A 9433-nucleotide genomic window follows, 5' to 3' on the forward strand; every position below is an offset into this window, starting at 1 on the left:
AAAGACGTCAATGGTTCATGAAATGGGCGCTAAGCACTGGTGTGGAAACACTAAAGTGGGCAAACCGATTTCATAAGTGTGAACTTAAGTATCCTTCCTTCTCAAGTTATTCCAATTGTTGGTAGTGTTCTGTGAACCATTTGAGGTCCAACACTTGGGGAACTAAGCTCTTAAAGGTTCAAGGAATCAAGCTACATCAGAAGGTATGTTATCTAACTACAACTTTGTAGTATAGTTGCTTCATAATATGTTAGTTAGGATGAAACCTTGGAATATTAAATATTTGCATGTATAATAGAGAAAACACAGATCCAAGGTTTATAGGGTTGCATGTACACCATAGGAGACTTAGAATTCTCAAAACCCATCAGTGGTATCAAAGTCTAGGCTTGTTTTCACTTATACTTGATGCAAATACATTTTTCAAAGCCAAGAATCTGTACAGACCTGAAACTCGACGAGTTCTGGAGAAAAACTCGATGAGTTCATGTGTTAAAACATGAACTTGCCCAATTTCATGTAGAACTCGATGAGTTTGTCTTCCAGATTGCATATTTTTGAGTTTCTTGGCTGGAATTGGACTAGGAACATTACCATAAGATATTTTTTGAACATATAAACTTGTTTTAATGTGGTAATGATCACACTAATCCAATTTCAAAGATAACTGTCAATAGATTCATGTTTTTTTATTAGTTTAATGGTTAGGCTAATTTCATGTAAAAGTGTTTGATGTGAATTATATTGTTCTTATGATTTAGTTTAGATTTATAGAAAAGTTATGTGATAATCCGTTTTCAATCCAAATTAATCTAAATGTTGTTCATAATATGTGTTTGTGTAACAACCCGAAACTTTGCTTCCTCGCCGTAACCATTCCGTCAAAACCCGTCTTAAACGAATTGTTCCGAACTCGTCCTGAGTTAGGTTAATTAAGTCAAAGCCTTTATTTTGACTTGGTAAGTATCAAAACATGTTGGAAAAATGTGAAAACATCCTGAACTAGTAATTTGAAAAATTATAGTTTCGACCATATCGCGTAACGACAACTTAATCGGGTGCGACCAAAATCCCCGTTTAAGGTCAGTATCGGGTAGAATTCCTTCTTGTCCAAGTTTTTGGACCTATATAAACGTGTTTAAGCACCCATTTGAAGCTTTTTCTTCCTCTCTCTACTCTCTCTCTAACCTCTCTCCTAAATCCAAAGTTAAGGGTCCAAATTATCAAATTAAGGCTCCAAATCTTTGAGGTACCTTCCATAACTTGTTGTACAACCTCTCTAGCTTTAGAATTCGAGTTTAAACATTTAGTTAGGACCATTATTATGAGTTTACGGCCCTAGAACACTACTAGGCCGTAAACTTAAGAAAATGGGGTTTTAGAGCAACAAAACCCTTGCAAACCTCAAATGGACCTTTGACATGGCTAAATGACTTTGTGGAATGGACTTTGAATGCCTTAAACTATAACTTGAAGCATTGTATATGAGTTTACGGCCATTGAAGGTTCCTAGGCCGTAAACTCACATTTAAAGGGGTTTTAAGCCCTTAAACCCTCCCTAAACTCAATCAAGCCCTAGTTATGATTTTTAGAAATTATGTAATGGACTTGGAACTCATTAAAAATCAATTTTGAGAGATTTATATGAGTTTACGGCCAAGGCATATGCTTGGGCCGTAAACTCCTCAAACACGGGTATAAAATCACTTCTAAGGTGTTAGAATGCCATCCAACACCACCAAAAGCCTTGGAATAAATTAGGGAACCAACCAAAAATAGTTTAGAAGCCTTAAACACATCATAAACCCTCTAATTGAGATTTTACGGCTAGAGCATATGCTCCTGGGCCGTAAACTCATAGATGTATGTCATTTGAAGCCCTAAACTCACCCTAAGCCTTGTAAAAATTAGTTGAATCACATGTGATTAATCCTTGGCCTTCAAATTAATTTAGATGGATGTGGGTAAGAGTTTACGGCCGTAAACACTTAGTTTACAGCCATAAACTCTTCTATTAATCCATATAATGATTTAATCCCTTTCAAATGTCCAAAAGCCAAACCTAGCAACACCCATTATTTGATTTAAGGCCATTTTTCCTCATAAAAACACCTACCATGAGTTTACGGCCGCAAACTCATGGGGATGTGGTGTTTAGGCCGTAAACACTCCCTAAGAGTTTACCTTTGAAGAATAAACTCTAAGTCCTAGCCATTCATGTCCTAAAACGCCACCCGGGTCACTTCAAACGACCATTTTGGAGTGTTTTCGTGTCTTAGATTGTTCAAGTGTATCTAATTAGTTATTTAAATCTAATTAGATATATATTGTGTATTATTTAATAATACATAGGAACCTCGCTCGTATTCAAGCCTCGGTTCGACGTTTAGCATCCCATTCGACACTTTCCGCGTCCGGTGAGTTCATACCCCTACCCTTTTTCAACTGTTTTCACTGTTTTCAGGGGGGGGGGGGGGAGGGAATACAAGCAAAAGTACAAGGAAATCTTGTACTCAAACTCATTGTTTTCAGTTTAATCATTTTCATTCTGTATGTTCTAATATCAATAACTGTGTTTATCAAATAGTTGGAATTACGAATTTAGCTTTCAAACTATCATAAAATGCTCTAATCTAAACTATGTTTCATAATCTAAGAATAACTTATACTAATTTCCATTTATAACTAATTACGAATACGAATACGAATACGAAGCTATAACTAGGATTAGAACGAATACGAAATTATAATTAGGAACAGAATGAATACGAATACGACTGCGAATACGAATGAAAATACGAATAGTATTAGGTGTAGGATTTGGGATAGGAATGCGACTACGAATACGACTGCGAATACGAATACGACTGCGAATACGAATACGAATACGAATAGTATTAGGAGTAGGATTAGGGATAGGAATGCAACTACGAATACGACTGCGAATACGAATACGAATACGAATAGTAATAGGAACAGGAATAAGGAAACGAATACAGTAACGAACACAAATACGAACACGAATAAGTACAAGAATATGTGTTAGAATAAGAACACGAATATGAAGATATGTATCTAGTATACTAAAAGATAATACCATTAGACTTTCAGAATACCTAGTTAATACAATAGGTACGAAAAGAAATAAATAAGTATATCGAAGTTCAATAACTAACATTTACTTTAGGAAAGTACGAGACTTTCCTGGGGAAAACATAACATTACTTAATCACATGTACATCTTCTACATCTTTAACATCGTTCACATTAGAAACCAACATGCAGGAAAGCATGGGGCTTTCCTGGGTAACACTTATATAACTAGAAATAGTAACAAACTGAATAACATTACATCTTTTACAATTGGTAATATACAATAAGGAAAGTATGGGACTTTCTTGAAATCATAGATAAACAACCAGAACCGTGTAACCTAGCAATCGATCAAACTTCTCTTTTAAAAAAAAATATACGATCTTCTTGGATAATAACTTTTCAGTAAACTAAAGGAAACTCGTACATTTTCACAAAGTAAACATCTTATGAACTCACTAGCTTTATGCTGATTTTCAAACTGCTTGTATTCTCAGGTCCGCTTTAGACAGGTACCCGATGATCTCTTTTGGCGAAGACGGAATGCATAGAAGATTCGTCTCTCTTTTGTTGAAACTATGTATCTATGAAAACTTGTACTACTTTACTTTTCAATTGATGTAATGAAATCTATGTAATATTTATGTTTGTGTTTTACTTCGCTTACTATGTACATTGGTTATGATTCTCATGAAGTCACCTCCGCCCCGAGACGTTTCCGCCTTCGGTTTCGGGGTGTGACAGTTTGTGTAACTTGTCCTCAAGTTACATGAAAGTCGCATTTATTATTCTTTAAACTTCATAAGATTTCTATAAGTTATAAAAAATTGAAGAGTCTGATTTTTAATTGTTTTAAAGTCTTCCATAACTTGTCCTCAAGTTATGGAACTTGAATAGTTTTCATTAAAACTACTTTAAAACTCATAAGTTATGGAATTGAAAAGTTTTTGAATAGTTGAGAACTTGCACTCAAGTTTTGGAATTTGTAACGTTTCCCCTCATTTATACTATAATTCCAAATTAAACAATTAGAATTATAAAAGTTAAAATTCAACCCTTATACTTTATAATATTATAAGTTATATATATATATATATATATATATATATATATATATATATATATAAGAACTAGTCATTTTACCATTACTATAAAGGGGGTATAAGGTTACTGCCTATAAAATGAAGGTTTAATGGGTGTCCACTCTCACTCACCGCTTCCGTGAATGGTGGAGGGTCGTTAGCCGAACAGGTAGGATAAGGACTATAATTCTCCCTTCATTATAAGTATAATGATAAATATAAAGTAACTAAACCTTTTATAAATTCCCAATTTTAGTTACTTTAGTAAAATGTGAATTTGGTGCTAATCCATGAAATTACACTTTTGCACTTTGCTCAAGTCGTTAGTGGAGTGTGTGTGGTTAACTGGCCCACTAACTTGTATTTAACAAGGTAGGCAAAGGGTAACTTAATGTTTATCACAGGATCGATAGAGCGTGTGTGGTTAACCGGCACATTGATTAAGTGATTAATTTTAAAGGTACCAAGTATATTTGCATGGTTATTCACACCTTGTTTTGTGATCTTCGGCATCTCAGTCACAAAACTTGAGAGGGCACAATCGAGATTGAAACATGCCATTAAAAAGTTCAATGAATCTCAAAAGACTCTAGGAGTTTCAAAAACCAATTAAAATCTAAAAATACTATTCGTTTTACATGGTGGAAATTGGTGAGTCATCATTTACCTACCTTCAAATATTTTATAGCTTGGATTACGACATCCATCTTCCAAGTTATAAAATAGTTTGTTGGATCCTAGCCTTAATATTTCATATTGGGTGTTCTATTAAGGATTTAAATCAACTAACTTGAATTTCTCCCATTGTAGATGTGTAACATCCTGTTTTTATCGTCCGTGATTAGGGTTCGTGGTCATGATGAGTTACTAGGAGCTTAGGGCATCCTTTCACCTATCGTAGGGTATGAGGTTCATGGGAATCGGGGTTATGTCGAGGAAGCGATGACAGTTTAATGATTTGGCAAGATAATTCCTTTAGTTGAAATTGATGGCAGCGAACTATGTTGGGTGTACGTGTGTGTACGCTTAGCGTACTCATGCGCGTGACATTTAAGCTAATCCACCTAGTACACAGGGCATACCATTAGGTACGCTCGGTGTACTAGGCACAGAAGAAAACCCTAATTAACAGGAGTGTCCCTATATAAAGAATGAGATGGCCACATTCCTGGCCACCTTCCACATTCAATAATCCCCCCTAAACCCTAATCCTCATTCTTGAACTTGTGTGTGACCATTGTGATCTTATATGTGTTATTGTGGAAGTTTTGGAGTGAAGAAGGAGCATGGAAGAAAATAGAGTTGGAGTCCAGGCTTTGGATCAACGCTTTCCCATCCTTTTTGGATTGTGCGTGATATGAGGTCCATTTTAAGGCTTTTGGTCCAAAAGCTAGAGGCTTTATGAGTTGTTGCACTCCAAAGCTCAATATCTGTCCTTTTAAGTGTTTCTAGTGGTGATGATCCATAAAAATGAGGTCTTGAACATGAGAATCAACCCATGCACGAGATTTGAACATTTTGAGTTAAGAGAATAAGAGTTTTATGTGTTTGTGACCTTATCAGCCACACAAAGGCTTAAAGTCACTAACTTTATGGAGTAAGAGATGATAGGATGTCCAGATCTGAGAAATGAGTTAAGGTCTTAACAGTTTAAGACCAAGAGAATGGACTAAAGCAAAATTGGGGGTATGCATAGCGTAAGTTCTAGTACGCCCCGCGTACTGGGTTGGAGTCGCCGATCAGTTTCATGCATGTGTGAGTACACTGAGCATACCAAGAGAGGTATTGTCTCACCCCCGAACCAGGCAGTGGAAACGTCCGAGGGCTATTGTGACTCAATTGAATACCATCACAATGAATATACATGAAACATAACATCATTCATCACCATGCATTGAAATATTACAACTGGTATTGTTTACATTTACTACATTGTTTCAAAACATTACATTTCCAAAATGTAAACTGTTCAATACTAATTAAACAAACATCATGACATCACTGGGTACATTTTTCCTTCGATTTACCTGTTACCTGAGAATACAAGTATTTCGGAAAAACGTCAACATATGAAATGTTGGTGAGTTCATAAGTAAGGTTTGAAAAGAAATGATTTGTATAATTTTGAAAACCATAGAAAATCCGATATTTTCTAAAAAAATGTTGTATATAAGAAAAAGTGTGAAGATCCGTAAGTATGCTTGTTGATTATTGTAAATGTGAATAATTGTTAAACTTTGTATATATCACATAGTTAAGAGCGATGAATTCCCTAGGAAAACCCGATGTTTTCCCAGTACATTAAATTATGTGGCTGAGTTAGTATTATTCCGATACGACATTGTTTTCGATAATTCCAGGTGAGTTGTGAGTTGTTATAATCACGCATTAATGAAAATGACTAGTTTACAACTATACAAACCATCCCTTAGGCGTCATCCGTACTACTCACTTAATCCAACCACCCTGACTTCTCATAGCCCTACAACCGAGGATAAAAGAGGGTACGAAGCCCCCGCTATTTCCATAAGTCGTTCAAGGCAATCATGAATGCAAAAGGCCCTTGGCTCGACTCGCATTTGACTTCTTGACTTTGCTAGCAGTACCAAAGGACCCTTGGGGCCCAACAGCACAATAAAGCTATTGAAAGTCCTTTTACACTAAATTAGGTCATATAAGGCCCAATAACATGTAAGCGCATTCCCTTCGGGCCTAAAGATCATGTCATTGGGCTAGCTAGGCCCAACTAGCACGATTTGAAACTTTTGAGCCCAAGCATGGTGTATTGACTTCTCGTGAATTTTCCGCGTGTGTATTGAAGTACCATTGTTTATTGATTTTTGATTCGTTATTGATTGGAGACCGAATCAATTTGTTTGATAACGATTTTGGTGTTGAAGGTGTATTTAATATTACGTTTCGATAGTAGACGTAGTACTCGTATTTTAATCTTAAGGGATTTGTTGTTTTAAGAGTTAGAGTTTATCTTTTTAAGCCCTTTCTTTGATAAAATTTACACTTTTAACCCTTTGTATATAAAAGAATATCCATTTTAGTTCTTAAACTATTTTTCTTGACACTTTAGTATCAAAACTTATTGGAAAGACATTTTTAGCACAAATTTACCTGATAAACAGCTTAAGTCCTTCAAAAATGAAATTTTCTTGGTTGAAACCTCCATTTTCGCAACTTTTACAATTTTGGCCCAAAATGGACAATTTTTGCATCTTTGGTCCCTTTTTAATTTGAAAAGCATTTTGGACCCTTGAAATGGATTTGGTACACTAGTAATCCCTTGTTTTACAGAAATGTGCAGTTTCAGCCCCTCCTAATAAAAAATTATCGCAATTTGGGGCTTTATTGGGCCGAAAAGCCCATTTTGGCCCATTATGTTTAAAATTCACATTTTTAACCCCTCAAAAGTGTTGATATTCAGAAAATACATATTAGAAACTGTTTAGACTCATCTCAACTTTCAGAATTCATATATTGTCGTTTTGGGCCCCTTAGTTTTGTATTTTTAGCATTTTGAGCCCAAAAATGGGTTTTAAGTCCGAAAATGTTCATATTAACCAACTTGGTTATTTTTCTAGACTTGATTAGTGTGAAATTGTATAAGTTATACTTATTTTATTCATCATATTGTAGATCTCGGTTTTTAAGTTCTTTTTGACTAGTACAAACACCACAATCACATAAGATCATACATATAAGCATAGAAATCACACAAAGCATACATATACTCATAGATCTACACATTTGCTTGTATTCTCCCCCATAAAACTTATAAAAACCGAAAAAGAGGGGGTATGAAGCTCACCTTTGGGTGTGGTTTCGGTTTTTGGAAGAAAATGAGAAGAGTTTCGGCTTTAGCAACCTTCCTTGGAAGATTTCGAACTTGGATGCTTCTTGGGTGCTACATCATGAGTTTAAATGAATTAAGAGGTGATTTTTGGATGAAATGAAGTAGTTAGCTTAAGGATATAAGAGATTTCTTACCTTAGATGATGATTTTTGGTGCAAAATGCCTTTGATTCCTTCTTAGATCTCGAAATATGGATGAGTTATGAGAGTTTTTCCTTGAGAGAGAAGTGAGTGAAATGTGTGTGTGTGTGCTTGAACTCGGTCGAGAGTAAGAAAGAGAGGGAGAAAAAGAGTGGCTAGACTTGGAAGTATGTGAGTGCATGGATGCTTGAGTCTTCATGCATGGATGTCCCTTGAACAATTGTGAGGTGTCACTCACAATGTCAACTCTCCTCTTCTTTTGGGCTTGGGCCGAGAATGGGGAGGGTGAGAGGAGGTTTTTAGGCTTTTTGCCCTTAAGCCCATGTTATAGTTAGGTTGGATGATTTTTGGCCATAAAAAAAATATAAATATGATTTTTATGACCTATTAGGTTAGATTAGGTTAATTATGGTCCAAAATGGTTCATATAATTAATCTATCTCATTCTAGGCCCAATATGGCCCAAAACATTGAATTAAATGGAAGTGGGTCCAATTAGAGCTTATTTAAGAGTTCTAAGCCCAAGATAGCCAAATTGGAAGCTTATTGGTCCATTGGGCCCAATAAGGAACTCCTAGTCCAAAATGGACTTTAACAAGAACTTCTAGGGTTTCCAATTGCTTAATGACTATTTGAATTGCTTGCATGGGGTGTTTGATTGAAATTTTGCATACATAGAGTATGCATCATACATGCTCTTATGTTTATGATTCGTAAATTGATTTAAGTGTTGGTTACAAGGCGCAAAAATTTCTAATTGTGACATCATCCCCCCGTTAGAGGGAATTTCATCCTGAAATTCTTTTGAAAGCTCGATTTGAGAATGCTAGAATAGGTGAGGGTACTTTTGCTTCATTTGGTCTTCGCATTCCGACGTGAATTCTGGCCCACGCTTCGCGTTCCACCGTACTTTCACGATCAGGATGCGGCTTTGCTTAGTACGCTTCACCTCCCTGTCCATGATTTCAACCGGTTCATCAACGAACAGGAGATTCTCGTTGATTTCAATCTAGTCAAGGGGAATGACGAGTGTCTCATCTGATAGGCATTTCTTTAGGTTAGAGACATGGAACACGGGTTGTACACTATTTAGCTCTGCGGGTTGCTGCAGTTTGTACGCCACTAGGCCTATTCGTTCAACGATCTCGAAAGGTCCAATGTATCGTGGGTTCAGTATTCCCCGTTTTCCGAAACGAATGACTCCTTTCCAAGGTGAAACTTTTAACAGCACTCGATCCCCGACCTGAAACTCT

The sequence above is a fragment of the Lactuca saligna genome, chromosome 8 (assembly GCF_052625555.1).
Source record: "Lactuca saligna cultivar CGN05327 chromosome 8, ASM5262555v1, whole genome shotgun sequence".
NCBI classification, from domain to species: domain Eukaryota; kingdom Viridiplantae; phylum Streptophyta; class Magnoliopsida; order Asterales; family Asteraceae; genus Lactuca; species Lactuca saligna.